The sequence below is a fragment of the Dromaius novaehollandiae genome, chromosome 4, assembly GCF_036370855.1.
Source record: "Dromaius novaehollandiae isolate bDroNov1 chromosome 4, bDroNov1.hap1, whole genome shotgun sequence".
NCBI lineage: Eukaryota > Metazoa > Chordata > Aves > Casuariiformes > Dromaiidae > Dromaius > Dromaius novaehollandiae.
This window is the reverse complement of record NC_088101.1, coordinates 5,327,152-5,349,712: the sequence shown is the minus strand read 5'-3', so window position 1 is coordinate 5,349,712 and position 22,561 is coordinate 5,327,152. Positions and strand designations below refer to the sequence as shown.

The following is a 22,561-nucleotide window of genomic DNA, read 5'->3' as shown; positions in this document are numbered from 1 at the left end:
ATAGGAAGTAGAGCAGGTAAACATGAGGAAGAATGTGTTTAAAAACCTGAATGCATCCATAGGATGTGACAGCTGAATACGAAACACTTTGCTGTCAGCAGAAAACAAATCTGTAAACTCCAGACAGAGCATCTCATTACAGTGTTCAGCGCCATTTTATTCCATTTTATTGGCAAATCCTCTGACTGCTTATAGTTAGGTTTTTGTCAAGCCATGGTAGGGCATGTGGGAGACTTCTCTGAACCTCTTTTTTTTTTGACCTGTTAGGTTTTTATCTTAAATCTTGTGGCTAGTGACTGAGTGTCTTTTGCTGTTGACAACAGCAGCTCCACCTCTCTCCAGCATCAATTAAGAGAGGTTACATACAATTTAAGTAAACTAGTCCTGAGGCTGTTTATGAAGACATCCACAAAGATAAAGGATGTGGAGGGGAAAGGGAGAGAAGAAAAAGTACATGGGTAACAGGTTTCTTAGGAGATGACCTGATTTTTTTTTTGATGTATTTTCTTTCGGTACAGGGTATGGGGATGAGATTGAAATTTTGGTAATGCTGTAAAGGTGTCACACCCCAATGTTACAGGAAGGATTGTTTGAGATGCTGGGAAAAGTGGTGACCTTTGGATTGCTTTTGTTCAACATGATATAGCTCAGCTGAGTCATGTTGACTGTATGCCTGCTTCTATTCCATTGCACCACAAAGCAAAATTATATTAGCTTAACATGTTGTTACAAATAGCTGGAAGTGAGCTCAGGTTACCCTGCAATTGACAGTTGACTAGTTAATACAGCTCAGGTGCTAATTGTTAACTAGCTAATGTGTGGTGACTTGACTGCTTGCAATCATCTCTCCTTAGCCTCAGCTCTTCATAGGACCACCTCACAACACTTGTCTCTTGTCATCCTAACTGACAGCATATGGGGCAAAGATTGGTAACCTCTGTGAGGCAGGTTGGTGTGCTCAAACATGGGACTTTCAAAGGTGCTTGGCACAGGCCTGGCTGTTGCTTTCAAAATCCTTGCAAATGTGCATAAATGGAAATGTGTATTTAAATGCCTGCCAGGTGAAACCTCTTGGTTTTCGTGCAAATGTAAAACTGGATGACTTTTTAGCAGTGTCCCCCAGAGGATGCTCTTACTATAAGGATCACAGATTATTTAAGATATAAACAGCATTTTCCTATCTGATAATGCCTGGGAATGAACTTTCCTCTAGCTATACTGAGGTTTCTGGGAGAACACTTCAAGTGTGTTATATTGCCAGTATCATGGAAATCCCCATCCCTGCACTGGAATGAGCAGTGTCCCTTGGGGTGTGATTCAGTTGTCCTCATACTGGTGCCTAATGCCATTTGAGACACCTTGGAGTATCTGAGATGTCCCCTGGGGCTGGCAGATAGGTCCTCCCCCCACAACCAGAGATGATGTAAGTTCCCAGTTCAGAGTTCTAGTTTTCCATTTTAAAAAGTGTTAGGATTCACTCTGTTCTTGCTAGTGGCAGAGACAACCTGAGCGAGGATGCCTTTGAAAAGTGGCAATCTTCTGTTGAAAACTTTATTTGCTATCAAAATAGTAAGAAAGTAGACTGGCCTTTGTGGAAAAGGAAAGAAAGGTTTTCTGTAGTTGCATGTGCTAAAATAGTTGATGGAAGAAAGGTTTCTTACAACCCTTGAGCCACCAAGTGGTTTCCATATCTGTTCTCATGTTGGATGCAACAAGGGTCTAATGTTTGGTTTAATATACTCAGTTTGTTGCTGGTGTAAAAGCACAAGTTTTTTTTTTTTTTTTTTTCCTTTTTTTTCCCTCTCTGGATCTGAATGTTACAACTTCCTGAATGTAATGGCTGCTAGATCAGACTCAGATACCTATTCTGTATTCCACATATAAAGCTTTATTTGAAAATACTGCCTTTATTTGTCTCAGCTGTGGTTTCTTGAACTGGAATGGAAAAGATGAATAAAAAGATTTACTCTCCTGTCCGCTGCAAGAATTAGAAGGCATCTTCAAAAAAGTAAGGTGTAGCAGTTTTAAGACAGCTTCACTGAAGGTGTAGTCAAGCAAGGTGTTGTGGATGCTAAAAGTTTTCCTGCTGTTTAGCAGTAGAGCACAAAAGCTCTTGTGTTTCACTAGGCTGAAGTAAAATCTTTTGTTGGTCCTTTGCTATTAAAGTGAGAATATATGACTATGTGAAGTCTTTTCAGCTGCTTAATTTAAAAATTAGGCCCTTCATTCCAGCTAGTGGTCATCTCCCCTGGCCCTGTCCTCCCCAACATGTTCCTATGAGACTTCTTCTCCTTCCTTGAAGACAGATGTGTGTAGGATGCCAGCATGTAGATGCCTTTGTGTTGCAAGGAATTCCTTTTTAAAGATACTGCACTGTCTTTGCCCCAAACCCCCACCTTCCTCTGACTCCTGTGGGAGCGTCATGTATGGCTGAACATCTTTAGTTCATGTTCTTCATCTTCCACAGTCTTGGAGATTCTTGCACTCCCTTAATGCTAACACCTATGTTAAATGAGCTTTGGATCAAGCACAGACAGGTGTTTATATACCTTAAAGCTGTAACAATGTCAGCTGTCTTTTCTAAGCATCATACAGTGTAAAGGACAGGAGACTTGTTGTCTATGTTAGCAAGTCAGTCATACAGTTGTGACTGCTCTTGGCTAGAATGTCTGTCTTACAACACTTGTTACAAAGCATCTCTTTTAGACAGGGTTCAAGAACACTGTTAAATGAATCGCATGCAGTTGCTCTGACAAATCCTTTACATTCACTTTGAGTCTTCAATTCAGTGCCTAAAAAATCTTTGAAAAAGGACTTCCCAAATCATGCTCCTCATCAGCCAGCTGTGAGGCCAGGTGCTGGCCTGTGCTTGTTTTTCAGCCAAACTGACTTGTCTGCATGCCATCTTGCAGGAAAGCCAGCCTTTTGGAGAGGAAGTGTACTGATGGAGGGTGACGAGCCACCCTTTGGGAATGTTATCCTCTCCTGAAAGCACCCTACTTTGTCTGTCAAATCTCAGAGCACTTCTGTCCGTAGCCCGATGATCAAACTGTAGGACATACTGAGAGGAGCTTCTGTGGCACGATTTGTTCCAGCCCTGTGGCTGCAAGCTGTCAGGTCAGTGCTGAAAGATACAATCTGCATAATTGAAACAATGCAGTGGGTTTCCTTTAAACTTCATGTATACATTTCTGTTCCCTTCCAAGTGTAATTGTCCTCTCCTCTGCTCCCTTCAGTAAGGGGACTAGTTGAAAAGGAGCTATCTACTTAGGGATGAGCTACCATCCATGAGCACCAGTAAGATACTCTCCTTTCTCTAATCCTCTGAAATCAAGACAGCAGTTTCTTGCCTGCCATTGGAGACTTGCTTTTCAGAATGTGAGTAGTGCTACACAAGAGCACTTTATGAATGTCAAAAGCAAAATGATTGCATCAGATGCAATGTCAAAGTTACAGTATGGGTGTTTCCAGGAAAAATACATAGAAAGCAATGTAGTTTATAGCTATAATTCCACTGGGAAGCTCAACTGGTATTGGAAACTGTTGGAGGGGTGTATAAACCAAGTGAGAAGGTGAATCTTTTCTTATTACATGAGATGAGGAGGGACCTACTTCCTCACTGGATTTAGTCCTTGGCAATTGCGTGTACTACATCATCTTATGCAATGAAGAATTCTTGTTCACCCAAATTCCTTTTGGGCTACTCTTCCTAGCCTAAAGATGCCCATGAGCAGATGAAACTTACCTGTTCCAAGTTCGTGTTCTTGACTGGTGTTAAAGCATGAGTTTACTAGCTCTTGTCCCCATGTCTTTTTTAAAATGGACTTTGAGCTCAGTCTTTTTTTTGGATCAAATTCTGTCCAATTCTTTTATCTTCCTCTTGTAAGGATAGCTTTCCATTGCTTTTGTTTTCTTGGCAGCCCTCTTCTGTGTCTGCTCTAGGCACAGTTTGTCTGTTTGTGGTAGCTAGAACTGTATGTGGTAGGTACTCAAGAGGGAGTCTCTGCTGTGTATGGCATACTGCTTTTTTGTTCTCTAATATATGCAACTCACCAGCAATACAGACCAGGCTTGCATTTTGCTTTTTGATGGCTGAATCACGCTTGGCTCCAAGCCACTTCTGGATTGCGTACAGCATGTTTAATTCAGTTGCATGTTTCTCCTTTGTCACACCTTTTAAGTGGATGAACTTCCAGATTTTGCTAGGAATTCTTATTTAGTCAACAAGTGTTTGATTTTATGCTTCACCCTATTGCATTTTATTTGTTGTTCTGTTTATGAATTAAATCCTGATTTGTGTCCATATACCTAGGATCCCATTCAGTCTTAGCTCTCTCCTGTTATATTGTGACAGCTCTTTGAGTAGTATTTTTCTCCCTTGGCTCCTTGTCCTTACTGACGGTGCCTGGTTTGATGACGCTGTATAGTTGTATTATCCTGCCATCTTGGTTGAAATAAACAACCCACAGAGGAGTTGCATATTTGGCTAAACCACGTCAGGGCCTTCCCACATTTGACTCTTAGGGCTTTTGGTCTGGGTGACTTCATTTTCCTTGCTGGCATATCTAGCCTATCAGTTCAGTGAAGGCAGGTATGCCAAGAAGCTATGCATGTCCCATAGGCTGCGTGGGACAGAACACAGATGCTTCAGATGGTTGAAGCCTATCCCCACATGGAGCAGAATGGTAATGTCCATCTTGCTTTGCCCTAGGGGCACTCCCCATCTTACTGTTACTAAGTCCTTTATATCTGCTCGACCCTATGCCTCACTGGCATGTTGTGTTCAGCACTTCTCAGCCGTATGCACGGCCTGGGACCCTGATGGGAGATATGCTACACAGATGGTGCCTACATACTGTGATGTGACAACTTGTTGCCTGCCACCGCACCTCAGCCTTATTTGAGTGGCCTCCTGCTCTGGCCCCCTGGTTGGAGCAGGACTGGGTGAGACAGCATGTTTTGGAAATAAATGCTGGGTGAACAGACCTGCCTGTGGACTCTGCACCAGGCAGATGTGGGTGGCCTGGATTACTTTCTCCTTGCCAAGCTGATACCATAGGTGTGGCTGCTCTCTGGTGTCTATTTAACTGCTACAAGAGATTCCTTGGGGTCATGCAGCCAAGGTCACCATAGGTATCAACCCATAAGGGGTCTGAGTGCTATCATACTATGTCACTTATCACTCCCATTTTTAAAAACAATTGCTTCAGTCTGGGCTTGAATACCTTTGGGCTCTCAGAGGAACTGGCTTGTGAGCAGCAGACTGTGAGGGTTGTCTCCAGAGGGGAGGTTGGGTTCAGTGTCTTTAGTGCTGTGCTTGCAGTTCTTGCTCACTGTGCCCTGTGGGAGGACGTGGCCTGACGCTGCTGCAGCCATTGACCCCAGTCCAGTTCTTGTACCCTGTCACTGTGGAACAGAGAAGTGGGAGAGATCACCTGTGCTTATTTGGCTTGGAACCAGCATCCCTGCATTCCTTGTAAATGTCACCTTACTGTTTCACCAAGGCCCGCAGCCTTACCTAGAAACTCAAAAATAGATTTTGCTGACTTGTCCCTGCAAGGGTGCAACACACGTGTTGGCTGATCTCTGCCTCAGCTTCTCCCCTTGTAGTTGCTGTGTGCTGGCCTCTCTCCCTGAGCTTTTGTTGTACAGCAGTGTCTGTGCGTAGCAGAACTGCCTTGGGAGAGATGGAGGCTCACTCCACCCAAGTGTGTGTGAGCCTCATCCCTCTGTGAGGAAGGGAGGTACCCAAAGTGCTTGTAGTACACTGACACAGCCTGAGAAGCTTAGCTGTCACCAGTGCTGTTTGGTCCCATCTCTCCACCCAAATACTTTGTAAGCCTGGCTCCCTGCACCAGCCTTCTCTTTTTTTAGCTACGCAGTTCGGGGACTGGCCCACCCAGTCACAAAGCAGAAGGTGTGAAACATGCTGAGAGCCCTGTCTGTTTGCAGGGACATCACCTGCCCAGCACAAAGGAAACTTTTCCATACATTCATTGCAGCCCTGTTGTAGGTAAACATATGTATGCATCTCTCTTTGTACACACATGTGAAAGAGCTGGCCTAATGCACAGGGGAATGGGGAGGAGAACTTAGATGTTGTGCTGCAACCAAGTCCTTAGAAAAGAGAAGCTTAAAACGCTGTGTTCCAGCCAAAAAATCTTTAAGCACCGCGACTAAAAATGTCTGCAGTGGAAGATTGCTGGTTGTAGAAAGAATGTCTTCCACCACTGTGTCTGTTACCTGTCTATAGCGTTGAGTGTTGTATGTTTCCCTAAGCATGGTCTATACCTTTCTGTGTTTCCTGTAGGTGGTGAGGCTCGATGCTTACTGGGAAAGTCATCTGTGGTTGCTGCAGCTGCTGATCTTCATTGCTGGGACACTTCATGTACAGGAGGGAGTTTGGATCAACCTGCAAGAACCAGCCCTTTCCAAAGACCGGAGCTGGGAAACACTAGAGATGGAGCTGGGCTGCTCAGGCAGTCACGTACAGCCAGGGACCACCTTGCATTCTTGCTGGTGACGACGTAGTTTGGCTTTGCACGATGGGGACAGGAGTGGTGAAATGCACTAGGACTCTGGTGGCACTGATATACTGGTATATATACCCTGATATACTGGTAGCTGCTTTCACTGTCTCTTTGCTCTGTATTGCCTGAGATTGGTATCTCTGTAGTATGAATGTGACATATCCCTCAGTATGGCAGGAGGCTTTGTTTATGTGCGAGGCTGCAAGGCCCACTGGGCTAGTACTGGGGAGCTGTTCCTTCTCGATGTCCAGCTGTTTGACTGTTGATATTCCTTTATTGCTACAGCCTCAAATTTACCTGACTCCTTTCTTGAAGCTAAAGTTGAGAATGGGGTTGAAACCTGTTTCTTCTCAGCTTTTTCATCTGAGTTTAGACAACCTGGAAATACTTTGTGCTGGCAAGGATTTTTTTTCTCTTTCATGCTTCACCATAGAACCAAGTTAAATTTCTCTTGATACTAGCTTTGTAGTGCATTTGGGTTAAACAGAAGGCATCAATGTAAAATTGCTTTTCTCTTTGGAGTCTTTTTCATCCACTAGAGAAAAACATAAATCCAGAAACAAATTCTAAGTGGAGATGGCTTTTATTTTATTCCTTACCATCCCTGTTCCTCTTCTCTATTTTTTTATTTGGTTACTTTGCCTTTAGCAAGACTTGTACCTTAGTCTTCCAGGCACATGCTTCACCTGAATAGCTCTGCTGAAGTCAGGAAGAAATCTTCAGCTAGTGGGTATAAGTACAGCTTGGTCCCAGGTAACTGAATGAAGCCAGTTTGCATTAGCTGTAGTCCTGTTCTTGCTTATCAGTTTCTAATTCAGCACTGATTTCTACATGGACAACTCATTTTATTACAATTGATCGTTCTTGCTTCTCTGCAGTTAGAGAAGAAGCTGCTCCAGGAGAGGTTAAATATTGTGGTGATAGCACTTTCTGTAGGCATTTCTCTTAATTAAAGAATAAAATGAGAACAGTCATGGCAAACACAGTGGGGAGGAGTCACAAGGTCATCGAAGTAATTCTGATGACACATTGATACAGCAAGGTCTTGCTAATGGCTTAGTGTTCAAGACAATTCTTCAGCATTCTGCAAGTCAGGGCAGTTCTGGATAATGTGCATTTCTCAATTATGGAAGAGATTGACAAGGCAGCAGGAGTCTCCAACTAGAAGATTACTTCACAGTAGTTCAGTGAGGAGGAGTTTTGTTAGGATTGTCCTAAGCGAGAGGCTGAGTAAACACTGCTTGACTCAGAGTCCCGGTGAAACTATACAATTTGCTCTTAGGGGAGTAGGAAGCAAAATGAGCTGTGTGGGGTTTTTTTTTTCTTTTTTAAGGGGGGGCATCAGGCATGAAAATGACTTTTAGCTGTCAGCTGGTCTTCCTAAGGCCTGGCTTACCCACAAGGATGGCCTTATAATCACTGATGTGACTGCAAAAGAAAAAAGTAGCTTCATTGCTCTGTTTTGAATGGCTAATCTCAATTCACTGCCAGATGCTACTCTGGACAAGCTTTAAAGCAATCCCTGCCCCCCCCCCCCCCCAACAGCTTCCTTTTCTCCTATTATATTCAGAGTCATTTCATTCTGAGGTAAATCCTCTGGTATCTTGGGGCGGGGGGAGGGCGGGCAATAATCCAGGGCTCTGTTAATTTTGATGGAACTGCCTGCATGCCTGTTTGCACAGTGTGTTACACGGTGAAACCCTACATTTCCAAGGACTCTAAGCAGCCACTGGCCCGGCTGGATCTCCCCTTCTTTCCGCTTGCAATATACGTGAGTTTTGTTAAGCTGATAGCACGGCAGTCAAAAAAGACAGCCATAGATTTTTTTTTTTTTCCTTTCTAAAAGATCTGTCAGTTCAGTTTACTTATGCAGCGGCTCTACTCCATGCTTCCAGCTTGCGTATGGGCTGTTCAGACTGCTTTCTGCTGAACAGTCCTGCATGTTCTGCAACTTATGCTGATTCGGTTATAGCAGTGCAACCTAATCCTGTTACTGTGTTGTTACTAACCAATCAAAGCACTGTGCTAAAATAAAGTAGCGAACAGCAAATGCCTTTCCAAAGGCTGAAATCGCAGTTACCTTTGTTCACTTACAGCTTTCTTACTGTCTGCTTTATGCAAGGAATGAGTTTGGAGTTATTTGGGTGACATTAAAGACAGCAGAGCACTTGATCAGGGAGGATGCTGAGCTCTGTCTTGTTCTCAGCTGTCTGTGTGTGCTGTGTAGGAAACTTGAGTGACTGAGGAAGGAAGATGTTTCCACTTAAGAGCTGAAACTGTCAACATCCTCTGTCAACAACTCCAGGAGTCAGCCACACGGCTGCCCCCTCATGAATTTTCTTCTTGATAAGGCACCACTGGCATAGTCAGAGGCTAGTGGTGTTAACTGTTTATATAGTATATGCGCACTGTTGCCATAGGGTCTCTCTGTTTAGGCACCTTCAAAAAATCTAACCTTGTGTCAAGGTGTTGTCTCATTTCTTCCACCTTCAGTTCCTCAAGTTACTGTGTCAAAGTATTAGCTTGATTCTCATGCGCAGGGTTTGCCTTTGTTTTGTGGACCTAGTATTGGCAAAATGATCCAGTTTCTACATACTGGGTAAACAAAGTATGAGGCTAGAGCAGGCTCCAATGGAGATGTTGGAATGGAGGCGCCAAGTTTCAAGCATGTTTTGGCTTGAATTAAGCCAGCTATTAATTAAAAACCAGCAGCAAATCCCCTGTCAGCCTTAATCAAACACAGCCCTGCAATGGTCCCAGTTGCAACAGCACTACCAAGAACAGAAACAAAAAGCAGATGGAGGTTCTTGTACATTGAAAGCTTCTCTTGTTTTCTGAAGTTTAGCAGTTGACCTAATAAAAGGTACTCCCTCAAGAAAATCAGAAAGAAGAGGGAGGATTTAGTAGCTGTTGTCTGCCAGTGATTTTGCGGGCCTAATACGGGATATTAATATCTTCTGGAAAACTGACTTGGTGGTTTTGCTCTCAAGAGCTGTATTTTGGCTACTGGAGAAGGATTTGGAGCTGACAACAGGTCTGTGCTGTGAGAGTTCGGCACCTACCATGCAAAAGCATTGTGCCCACACAGCCCAACTCCTAGCCTGGGCAGAGGGACATGAGCACTGTTCAGTGCATGGGACCTCAGGTATGCTACATTCCTGGCTGCCATTTCGCATTTAGTGAGGTTTGTCTAACTGGAATCTATCCTTGGACATTCCACATCTTTAAAAATGGCCTGCTTTTAGATACCTAGCTTTTAAGAATCGTGACCTAGAAGCCTGGTTTAAAGTTAAGAAATTTTGGGTTCACATGAATAGGTAGATTTTCCTCTATAGAAACCCACTTGTACAGAGAAGAGCCAAGATAAGATTGGTGTGCAGTCTAATAACTGATGGTTGTAAAGGCAAGTGAATCTGACTGAAATCCAGTGTTGATGGATATGTTTGAGCAGCCTGTATCTTGTGAGAAAAGAGCACTCAAACTTGGGTACAAGTCAATTGTGATGTGTGATGGATTATGCTGCATTTGCCTTTTCCTCAAACACAAGCTTAAATATGCCTTTCCTTAATATTTGGAAGAAACTGTTTACAATTATTATAATGTTAAATATTTAAAATATTGCTAATATATAGGAAGATACCTGTATGTGACTATGAGTAAAAGCATGAGCTATCATCTTTGGAGCTGTGCTTGTAAAGGGTAATAATAGAACTTTATACCAAAGTTGCAACCTTTTGTGACTTTGGTATATAGGCTTGGGCTTTCACCATCCAACTTGCACAGCCCATAGGCAACCCCTTTTTGTTTCCCAAAGGTGCTTGCAGAGAGCAACTGTGAAAGAGTCACAAAGCCCTGCCTCAGGGACTGGAATCTCAAACTCGTGGCCTGAAAGGTAGGAGGAAGTAGGGGGACGTGCGTGAGATGCTGCACCAGGAGGTGGTACAGCCAGTTAGACACCAAGAGTAGTGGCCTATAAACACTCTGCCCTAGGTTAGAGAGGGTATCTGGGCTATGGAGCTTGCTCAGGATTTTCTGGTTAAGTCCCAAAACTGTTGGAAGGAAGCTGACCTGAGCCAGGATCCAGAGACCAGTATGTATGAGTAGACTTTAGCCACATTGTGAAAGTGGCGATGTCCTCTCAGGAGCTTTCTATCTCAATATGAAATTAGGATTGATATGGATTAAGTGGCTTTTGTAGTTTAGTTCCTTGGCAGGTACCTTGGTAACTGGATGCTCTTGTAGAAAAAGAGGTGAAGACCATGCTTGGCTCATTGATGACTGAAGAACTGACATCATTCCGGTGTCCAAACGTGAAAGCAAATACCATTTCCTGCATTGACTTCAGGTAAGTGCCTGTTGTATTCTGTGCCTCACTCGACAAGTTTGGGGGCATCTAGGAAAAGCAAGGTGCATGTCTGAACTCACTCTACAAAGAGAAGGTGGCAATTTTGACTTCTGGGTGGGATCTGAAAAGTTACTGCTTTTGTGACACCACTTAACTTCTTTCAGATAGGAAAAGCCATTTGGCTTACCTGGGGCCAGAGCCCCTTTTTGCAGTCTAAAGGCTCAGTTCTTGAGGCCTTGCGTGCTGCCTCCTGCCATCAGCTTAAAGGATATCTGTAGCCAGGAGCGGTGCCTCCTGCAAAACACAAATTTCCCCTGCAACCCAAGCTGAATGAGCTGTGGATTGCTGAGAAACTTAGTATCTTGGCTCTTCTGATGCAATGACTGCCTTGCTGTCCTTACCTGCCTCAAGAGCAAAAAGACGAATACATCCTTCCTGTGGCTAGTGAACTAGCTAGGCAGGTCAGTCCACGTTTTGTTCAGGAGGCAGGTGGGGAGAAACATTGATCCTAAGCTGGAAGTTATTGCCTCACAGGATTAATAGTACTTCACTATTAAGAAAGAATTCCTGGCAGCCAAATGAACAGGGACTCATGGAGCAGCCAATGGAGGGTGCCTAGGGAAAGCTCTATAGGGATTTTTCTTCCACTATATTCACTAATCCCATTTTAAACTGCAAAACGTGACACTTTACATACCTTGCAGGAAGGTGTCCCATACCTTGCCTGTTCACTATATGGCAGAGTATCTTCTTGGTTGTGTTTTAAACCTGCTAGTCTTGTGTCTTGTTTGAAGTCCCCAAGTTCTTGTCGTTAGAAGAAACAATGAATAGTCATTCTCTGTGCACCTCCTCAGTTCCACACGTTACTTAAAGGTCTCACTCCCCTCCCTCTGCACCTTTTTCAAGCTGCAGAATCCTAGTCCCTTCAGTCAGCCCATATGCAGAAGGAACAGCTATTCTGTTCCTTTGGTCAGCTGTGTTGTCTTTTTTGAAACCTTTCAATTTCTCTGTTTTGAGATGGAGAAATGGGGAACCAGAACTTCTTGCAGTATTTAGGATACAGGTGTGCTGTGGATTAATTCTATAACATGTCTGTTTTCTACTTGTTTCTCTATTCTGTTTCCATGTAATTCCTAGGGTTTTTCTTGGTTTTTTACTGCTACTGAACTGATATTCTCGTAGAACTCTTTGCCTCAATCTTGTTCCTGAAAAGAATAACCAACTCAACACCTATTGCTTTGTAAGGTTAGGCCTCTTTTTCTGTATGTGTGGCACTTCACACCTACCTGTTCCCAAGTTCATCTGTTTCCCCATACAGTCCTTCAGAATTATGTTTCTTCAGCTTGCTGTGTTTAATTTTCCTTTCTACTGCTATGAGTAGATACCATGGGGAAAATCATCATCTCACTAATTACTTCTCTTTTCTAGACCATTTATGAATATACTGAATAGCAGAAATTCCTGTGAGATCATGATCTGGCTGCTTTATTTGTTCTCTCCAATTGCTCTCTTTTAACCAGTTTCCCATCTTAAGCCTTCTTATCGCATGGCAGCTCAGTTCCTTTAAGAGGCTTTTGTGAGAGACCTTGTTTAATGTGTTTTGGAAATCTGAATAGGCAATATTAGCCAGACCTCCCTTTGGCTGGTTGACTCACTCTGGAATTTAGGTAGCTTTGCAAGGCAGGACAAAGGCTGTGATGATTCCATCTCATGTAGCACATTTATGGAAATACCTGCTACTTCTGTTGTTTAGAGTCACTTGTACTAATGTGGTCAGCAAAGAGAGCATAGTTCACTGTCAGAAGTTCTCCATGTTTGGTCTAGAACATTTTTTAAAAGACTTCTCCCAGTCCTCTGGGAGATAAAGTAGAGTTAGGTGAGAAATTGCATGCCATTGTCAGTCAGTCTGTTTTTCCGTCTTTCACCCTGGGCGAGTACTGCCTGGGCTTGGTCACTTGTTACTCTTCATTTTGTTGTTGGCTTTTCCCTCATAGTCTCTTCTACTGACACTTCGGATCAGCTAGATGGTTCTACTTTGAACCTGCCTAACTGGGTTTTTGCAGTTCCTCTGCCTGAATTTATAATCATTTCCATTTTTTCAGCTTTTCTGACGTACTCTTTCTTTTTCCCCAATGTTTTTTTTGCCCTGATGTTTAGCATTGGGCTTTCTCAAGGCTTTTTTCTTAGATAGGAAGGATGTATTTGATATAAGACTAACACAATGTCTTTAAATAGTCTCTGTGTCTCCTGAAAACAATCAGTTCTTCAAGGTGCCCCTTTAATGTTCTTATTGATTTATTTTTCCATTTTTTTATGTGGTGGCTCTCTTTGAAATTGAGCATGGTAGTAGTGGATGTTGTGACTTTGGGTCTCCCTGTAAAAATGTTGTTGTAGTCCAAGTATTTGGCAATAATATCATAAACTTATCCTGCCTGCTTGTCAGGGCTGAAACAAGTGTTGCTTCCTATCTTGTGGGTTCCCTGACTACCAGTTCTTGAATCAGTCACTAACAGTGTGTAGAAATCTAGTGTTATCTCAGTACTCAATGTCAAGTTTTCACATGTTACCTGAGAGTAATTGAAATAATTGTTCCCTGATATTTCAGCATTCCACTGTCTTCCTGCCACCAAGTTTCCTTTATGCCTATTGTGTCCATGTCCTTGTTTAAGTTAAGCTTTCTGGGTGTGCACCACCATGTTTCTTAGTCAATTCTGTAAAACATGAGAATTGCTGCTTTGGCCTTGTTTCTCTCTATCCTATTTACATGGGGCTCTTTTTAGACTTCAGTTTCCTACTTGATTTTTGCCAACTTCTGTCCTATTCTGTACTTGAGGATGTGGCATCTACCTTAGGATTCAGAACAGTGCAACTTCTGTGCCAGTCTGCTCTCCTACTTTTCAATCTAAAGTTCTGTATAGTCTTCCTGATGTGAGGTGCAGATGTTGTTTCCCTCTCAGTTCAGGGGAAATCTGGCCATCCTTTGTTAGGGTCTTGCTACTCCAGAAATTTCCCCAGTCCCTGCTGAATCTGAACTTCTCTCCCTGACACTGTTGCTTTAGTCACACATTGAGACTTTGCCTCCCTACCAGCTGCAGCCCATGTAGGACCATAGGGGTCTTGGTCTCCCTACCTGACATCCTACATTCTGCCTCCAGAATCTCTCTCCTTCCCTTGCTTTTATCTGTGTACTCGCATGGACTACAACCGCTGGCTCCTCAGCAGTCTTTCACAACTTGTCCAGCCTCCTTGTGAGGCTCATTAGTGTTAGACCAGAAGGCACGTAATACGCGAGCCAAACCAGTTAGGTACCTGGGAATTGAATCACCAATGGCCATTGCCTGTGCTTTCCTTCCAACTGGGGTTTCTGCCCCAGGGGAGTATTGGCAGCAAAAGATGTGTAGTCACTTTCCACAAAGAAGGACCTGTGACCTGGATTATTGCATCCTTCACCAGTTTGATGCCTTTCTTTCATAAAACTAGCTCTAGAACAGCTTTTCTGTGCCCCTGAAAGCTGCCTCAGTTACCCTCTCTGCTTTAGCAGCACTGGGTCATTTTGCCTGCAGGTGAGACTGTTCAGGGATTCCCATGAGGCTTCTATGTCATGGTGCATTTTTCACCTGTGGAGTGATAAAGTCAAAAAGATGGGCTCTGTCTCAGAGGACTGTGGGCTGCCTGAAGTGAATGAGTATCTACACCACCTACACGCTGGCCAGGTAATTGTATGATGACACTTGATGCGTTACCCTCCAAAATTCTCACCCTCTAGCAAGGCTTCTGCCCGTATTTCTCTTGCGCACTTGGCCTGACTCAATAGAAGTGTGCCCTTATAGGAGGGCAATGTAGCTTCCAGTTAAAGCACTGAGAAGCAATTACATAATATGTGTTAGTAGCAACTGTATTCATAATGTTTCAGAAAAAATTATCCTGAGACCTTGACTGAACCCAAACAATGAGAAGCTGAGGCTCAGCTTTGGCATGTGCTTCATTCAAAAGAAGCTGACCTTCCCAGAAAGACAGTGTTCCTATTAGGTGGGTGTGGACTGAATGTCGCCTGGGAGGAAGAGATCCAGCCATGTAGGATGTGTTGGGAGCAATGTGTTTCTTGGCTGGCAAGCCCTGGGCTGGAGAGGTGTCAGATAAGGACAATTCAGGATGGAGGGGAAGAATCTCTAGGTATTAGAAACTTCCTTGCAATAAAACAAAGAAAATCTGTACCGTGCACATCTGTGGTGTTCTATACTCTGTATTTGCCCTCCACAACAAATCTCTCTGTATGTATCTCTATCTTAAGAGTTAATTTAGTGGAACTGCAAAACTTAAATTTGAAAAAAGGGTTGCCAATCAGAGAAGACTGAGAAATGCTACCTTAGGTTCAAGTTTGTGCTTGGGTTAACTGACTTACCAGCTAAGCACAGATAACTAGCACAGCTAGAAATGCTCATCTGGAGAACCTGTAAATATTGCTTGTATCACAAATTTTTGACCTAGAAGAATTTTTCCTGGGCAGAAATACCTGCGGCTACATGGGCACAGTCAAAACTGACTTTCAGGAATTTAAAGGAGAATCATAAACTTGAATGTTCCTGCTGTTAAACGGACAAGCTTTTGTCTGGCCAAACTGTGCAGTTAATGAAGTTCAAGAGAGTTCAGAGGCATACGCTACTGAAGCTACATTGACGTATGTCAGCTCCACATCTGACCTGGGACTGAACATGGTCTCTTCAGTATATGCAAATTTTCTGCATTGGTCCTGCCCATAACTTCTGATTTGTTTTTAATTGTACTAAAGAAGGAAATAAACTTGTCTTTGCAAAATTGTTGTAACTCGTCTGATTTGGGGTGTTGCAGGGTGTAGTTAATACTCTGAAAAGGCTTTGGGATTCCTGGATGAAAGGTAAGATGAAAGAAGTGTACTGTTGTTATTGTTTTAGGGGAGGAATCATGCTACTGGGTAAGCCTTTGTCACTGAGACTTGCTGGACTCGTTTGTTCTGACTTGCCTGTGACTCCTTGCTTTCCTAATTTGGGCGATAAAGTCTCAAGTCTGCTGAGATGCTGCACATTGTGTTGTGGTGCTTGGGACAGCATATCTCCCAGAGAGAGGGGCTCCTCACTGACCTCTTGCTGGTAGCCAAGGGTGAGTGCAGCAGAGTCGTCTGACTTGTCGCTTGGCAGCTTGGGTGGTATGGCTATGTAATGCGTGGATTTGTAGGTCAGTTTCTGGGCTTTGAGTGGGGAGCGAGGAGAATGGCACTAACTCAGACTTTGCCTATGATTTGAGCTGCCTTCAGAACATCGCTAATACTTCTGATGCTTCCTTCTTCTCACCCCAAACAGCCTTGTCTTTCAAAAATTCCCTGGGCGGCTCCACAACAGGGTATTGTGACAAATCAAGGTGGTCTCTGGACCCTGAGGTTGAAAGTGGGGGGTCAGGTGAGGGTCCTCCTACAACCTCCTACCTCTGATGTGCCCCTCGTGCTGCCCCATTTTAGGGCGTGCTGCAGGGAAGACAGTTGAGATCACAGCATGATGCATTAGGTGAGTGGGGTAAAGTAGTAAAAGTAGCTTCTTCAGCTCATGTTGACTTTCACTGGGGCTTTTATGCAGTCAGCAAAGTGTTAATTTGTGCAGGATCTGCTTGGAGTTGTACCAAACCTGGCACCAGACCATTTCACCCACCCTAACTTGGAATGAAAGTCAGGCTGAAGAAACCAGGCAGATTTTAGCTGGTTGTCTAGTATCTCACTTCTGGAGTAGATTTCAACCTGTCAAAGGTGGAGGGAGGCAGAGCATTTTTCAGAGGCTGAAAAGCAGAGGCCTATTGCTGTATTCTGGGACTGGTGAGCTAACAGAATAAGGCACCAATCTATGACCAACCCATTTGGAAGTGAAAGTGAGGAGTAGAAGAGGATGTGGAAGTTGCAAAACCTTACCCTAAACTGGTAGCAGTCAGTGGCCAAATACTTAATATTTCCCTTAAACTGGCATGGCTTCTCCCACCCTCATGCAGGTTGTAGTATCCTTATGTAGTGAGCAGCCCTGCTAATTTCTCTAAAGCTTGTTGCAGATCAGGGGACTCTTTCTGAGATGTTGACTGGGGCAATAGACTGTAGAAAGACTTTTAAAAAAAGAAAAAAATAAAAGCAAGGTTTTTATAGTTGTCAGCTTTACAGCACAGATTCTTGTATTAGAATAAGATGCTGGCTCTGTCCCAGTCATCAACCTCCAAAAAACCCTATGCAAAACAGATTGTTGAGGAATGAGAAGCATTTTGTTCTGACTGCAAAGGTGATCGAATAGTCAGGGAAGGCTGTATGGAGCAGTATTTTGGCAGTATGGAAATCTAGTTACCCATGAGGGCTGGGTTAATATAGTCCGAAGACCAAACACCACCACTGAATCTTGATGCAATTCACAGGAATAGAATTGGGAGCTGTCAGCTTTGGATAGCTAAAGTAAATTGCTGGGAAGCAGGAAGGCCTCAGAGTTGGATTGTTAAGGGGAGGAGCTCAATTTGTGAGTGGCAAATGCGTTAGTGATATATTATCTGGCAGAGGAATGTTGTCCTGTTTGTAGGTGTGCGGTGGCTATGCTGGAAGAGCAGAGGAGAAGCGTTGGGCTGGTGAGATCACTTGCGATGCTTGTGACAAAGATGGGAGCAGAATCTGTCTCTTGCTTCCATGGCCCTGTGTTTTTGCTGTGGGACTCCTCGGGTTAGCCAGGTGTGCTTAGACTGCTGCTGTTCCCAGCCAGCCTGCCAATATTGGTAACTTTGGGGACATAGTCTGGATTTTCAAATTGCATTCACCAGTCCAGCAGATTATTCAGTTGTCTCACGAATAGGTCCTATTCCTAGGAAGAGTGATTGTAAAGATGTGCCTGAATTGACGTTAGAATGGGAAATGGAACACGACTTGAAGCTTGGAGAGACCCTCCTGAGCAGAGCTTCCCACGGACATGCAGCCTCCTTGCTCTGCTAAGCACCTGTGCAGTCCATGGAGGGGCCTCTGTGCGCCTCCAGAGATTATCGTGGTATCCATGAACAGGGGTTGGGCTAAATCAATTGCAGAAAGACATCAGCGGTTAAGGCAGCGTAAGGGAACAGGTTGCATGCTTCCTTCTGTGAAGAGCTTAGCAAAACACTTCCAGCAAATACTTGGTGCCAAAAAAACATAGTTTGGATCGATCTAACAGTGCTAGTGAATCTAGGTCAGGGCTGCTATAAGGGCTTAGCTTAAAAAGACAAAAAATGATAAGGGCAGATTTACAAAATAGAACAGGGTGGTTGTTTGTGGTGTACGCAGTGGCTGGGGCGCTTTCCTAGGGCACAGGTGACATAGTTTCACTTTCTCTGTCTGAACAGCCATTTCACAAACATCATCTGTTTTCTGGTATAGTTACTATTGAGGCTTTTGGCACTGCACAGCAGAAGAGCCCAACTAGAAGAGAGGGAAAGAAGCACAGTATAGCGAATTAAATCCTGTCCAGCAGAAGTGGGAGCTGGACTTGAAGCGCTCATGTTGTGAGTGAGGGTGGTAACCTTTAGGGAGTTTGGTACAGGATGAGAGGAGGAACAGCTTGTCACCTGTGTATTCTGCTTGTCTTTTTGATTTTGGGTAAAACTTCTAAATGGAAGGTAAAGAGTTTGTTTTGGGTTGATCAGAAATCCAAACTGAGATTCTATCAGTTCTCTCCATTTTGGTTTCACAAGGAAATCCAGACAATTCTAGCTGCATTAAAATTTCAATGTGAATTTTCTTCCTCATGCACCAATAAGTATTAACCTAGCTTTATTTCTTGCTGTATTTCACTTATTTTTGAGATTTTCTGCATCAAGGCTTTTTTTTTTTTTTAATTAGGAAACTTGTGTTTAACATAACTGCATTCTACATAAACATAACTATTTTCAAAATAGTGCATTTTGAAAGGTCAAAGTGAAGCTTAGCAATAATGTTTTTTTTTTTCAATGTGGAAGAACTTTTTAGTGATCAAAATGCATTCTTCAGCTCAGAACCAAGGCATTATAAAATAGGAGACTAATAGTTTGCCTTTCCAGACCCAACTGAACAGTGATAAGAATTTGTCAGATGCTCCTGTCCCCATGGGTTGTCTTGGGCTCCTTGGGAATGAAGCTTGTTTTAAATGAGAACAGTGATTGCCAGAGGAGGTCTATGATTCATTCACAGACTTGCCAAGATAAGCAGTTTTGTGTTGAACTAAAATATCTCAGATTCAAAGCTTTTGGCTAACTCATTGCAGACTGACAGCTGACAGGCACCAAGCAGGAGGAGGTAGTTTTCTGAGCAGAGTGGACTCAGCCTTCAAGGTCTCCTGGTGGAGAGTGGCTTCTGGTGTCTTGTTAAGGTTTGCTTTTGAGGAATGAAGGGTATTCTCCTTCTCTTCCTCCTCCTCCTCACAGGAGTGTCTTGCTGGAGGATGAATGTATTGATGTTACCTGAATTCCTCTGTCTGCCCCACTGAAAGTGAATTGGCCACCTACTAGAGTCAGCTCTCATACTCTGGTTAACAATCTAAGTGTGGTATAAGGAAGCAAGAAACGACTCTGTACAAACTGCCGAATTCTGGAAGGCATCTGTAGAGAACTGTGGCGTTGGGTTCTACCAAGGAAAATCAATTCTCTATTAAACAGTACCCATTTGCCTTGGGAAGAAAGAAGGGATGCATCTCTATGGGCAAAGGGGATCTAATGCTCTCTGCCTTAATCAGCAGTGCAGAGGATGAGCATTTCCATGGCCAGGGACCACTGCTGGGGGGAGCAGTGTTTTCGGTGGTAGAGCTGGAGTGACGGGTGGCGTTGCCTGGAGCTGACATCCAGGCAGAAGTGCAGAGAAGGCTATGCACAAGTCCCATACCTGAACAGGGGTATCCCTCTGCCTCTGAAATGTTTAATGAGGGAGCTGGATGTCTGAGGCACAGGAATCCCTGTCCATATTTGTTATTCCAGTAAAACACGACAATCTTGCTCTCTGTGGCGTACTAACAAAAAGGCTATGGGAGCCAAGGAGCCAGCTGGATGCTACTGGAAATGTTTGCTACTCTAACACCAACAGTACACGCTTGGCATTGCCTGCCCTCAAACTGTTTTTCACAGTAAAGGATAGTTGTTGTGTGGACCAACAGAGCCATCTTTTCCCTGCTCTCAAGCTGATTACTGGAACGGTGGCAAAAGACTGAGCTTTCTCTGTACAGCTTAAAAACAGGAGTTTTCCCAAGCTGTTTGCATGGCTGCTGACTAGCTTGTCTGATAAAGAAGTGAACAAAAAATTGGAGACTGCTGAGCTGGGTCCTGCGCTCATGCAACACAGCTGAAGGATACATATAGGCATTTGTACACTATTGGAGACCTGGCACTTTCCCTGCAGAAGAGATTTCTCCTGTTCTGGTACTGATCTTTGCAAGACTGGAGTTTCCCAGAACTTCCTGATAAAGAGAGGAAAGGTGGAAAGGGAGGAGAAACTATTTGGGGTTTGAAGAAGTCTGTGGGATATACAAATAGACTCTATACAACTATATGGAAAGACTTCCTTTAAGCTGTTTTTCCATTTCTGATGCTGATTTTGCTTTAAAAGGATTTAGAAAAAGTATTTCATTCCTCATCTCCCGTGCTTCCATTTCCCCCGGTGCTTCAGAAGTTCCTAATGTATCCATTTTCCCTGGTTCTGCCCCGTGATGCCTATGGAGAGCAGGCAGTTGTGAAATGTTGGGGAAAAGGGTCTGTGCTGCCCACTTGGCACCATGAAAGGAAAGAGACCGTAGTGTAGGGCAGCCACTGGCAGAGCACAAGTCCCACAGGCAACCATACGTTTTTTTTTCAAGTGCTTGTCGTAAGCTTTTGTAGCTTAGGCATAAGGCCACATGTGCAGTTCAAGGAAGCCGGTGGTTATGAAATGAGAGTACAGTTGCCTTGGTATCCGTGGAGTTGGCTGTACACTATCAGGGCTGCGCTGCGTGCTGTCAGTGCCAAGAGCAAAGGAGGGATGTTGCTCTGATGCCGCTCAGGCACGAGGTGTGCTGCGATTTGGAAGAGAAATTTTAAGCAGTGAGATGACGGGGATGCCCCAGGGGAGACTGCAGGGTGGTGAAGAAACGGAGGCAGGGCACTCCTAGAAGTCTTTGTTTTTTGTCTGTATCTCTGCATCTTTTGGAGCCTCAGGGATCATGGATAACATACAGTAAAGGTTGAGGTCTCTGTGGAACCGGTTCAGCTCCAGCATCTGCACATGTGCTCACTGCAATCTGCAGTTTCCAAGGAAATCTCAGACAGTCTGGATTTGAAACTGCTCTTCAGAGTTTGCTTTGCAGAGCCTCCTTGCCATCAGGGAATGGAGCCAATCTAGTGGGGAGATGGCTAGATTTGAGGAAAACTTGGACTATGCATTGCCAAAACAGAGCTTTTCCCAACAGAGCAGGCACAACAGGCAGAAAGGAACCAGCCTTGTCCTTAGTGTGCACTGCTGAAGCAGAAGGCTTGATCCTGACCGCCTGTTCTGTGTATTCCTGCACCCAGCAGTGACCTGCAATTGCAGTGCTGGCCGAAGCTGCCCTGTTCAACTCTTCCCTTCCAGTATACCATCAGCTCGAGAGTGTTAAAACTTTCCTGTTTCCCTTCTTAAGCAGAGGACTGGGATGCCTGCTAGTGCTTCCATTAGGCAAAAACAAGCTTTTGTTTTTGCTTGGCACTGTTGCTCTCTGGGCAGAGTGTACAACCCCACTTGCTCTCCCACCACTTCATTATCTTCTGCTGTTTTGGGTACATGTTGTCACCTCATCTTCACTGCCTGTCTGCCCCCTTGGCTTGCCTTGGACCACCAGTCTCCTGGTGTCTGCCTGCTCATGTTCTGCTTCTTCCAACTCCCATCTTCTGAGCTTCAAGTCCACGCTTGAGCCAAGTTCCTAGCCCTTTCGCAGGCCTCTTACTGGCTTTTAGCAAGTCAATAGGTCTGGCTCTTGTTGCCATATCACGTTACGTGCGTGTAGTTGTGTTTCTCCCTTTTTCCAGATTGGCACGAGACAGGATAATGTCTGGCAATGTATATATATCACTTTGATATGATGAAGCCCAAATGCTGCTGGAGACTGCTAAATGTTGCTACTCAAGCTAACTAAAAGCAGCCCAAAACTCTGTTTTGCATAGCATCTCTGGTAGTGTAAAATATCTTTGGTGCAGAAGTTATTTAATCAGTCATGAAACATTAGACTTGTATTCAATTTAAATTTCTGCTTGGGCAGTCAGCTGCACTAGAAATCTATGTAATATTTCTTGATGACAAATTGCCTCTATTTAGCAATATTGGTCTGCCCTATTCTAGGCTTTTCTCAGAGGTATGCGAGAGGCAATGGAGGGAAGTAGGTACAAGGGAAATTCTGACTAAACATAAGGAAAAAAGCTTTTGCCTCGGAAGTGGTCAGGTGCTGGACCAGAGCCCTAGAGAGGCTGTGGGTTCTCCATCCTTGGGGATGTTCAAAACTTGACCAGATAAAGCCCAGAGCAACCTGTTCTAGGAGACCCTTCTTTGAGCAGGAGGCCAGATCCTGAGCTCCAGAGGGTCCTTCCAGCCTGTGAGTCTGTGTCAGGAGGGCTAAGCGAAGTGCACCAGGTGTGGTTTGGCTCAAGACTTGCTATTGTGTTTGTGACAAAGTTGAATTTCTCCATGTTTTCTTTTCCA

At 44.0% G+C, this 22,561-nt stretch overlaps 1 long non-coding RNA gene across 4 annotated transcripts in view; it reads left to right on the top strand.

The window, feature by feature from the left end:
• The window catches only part of LOC135328076 (uncharacterized), a 30,353-nt gene extending 15,101 nt beyond the window's left edge, over positions 1 to 15,252 (top strand). For 3 of the 4 annotated variants that reach the window (XR_010388795.1, XR_010388796.1, XR_010388798.1), the window contains one exon: positions 6,311 to 15,252. This is a non-coding gene — a long non-coding RNA (uncharacterized LOC135328076). The remainder of the gene's footprint in view (positions 1 to 6,310) is intronic. The other variant, XR_010388797.1, reaches the window with a different exon arrangement.
• Positions 15,253 to 22,561: the final 7,309 nt, after the last annotated feature.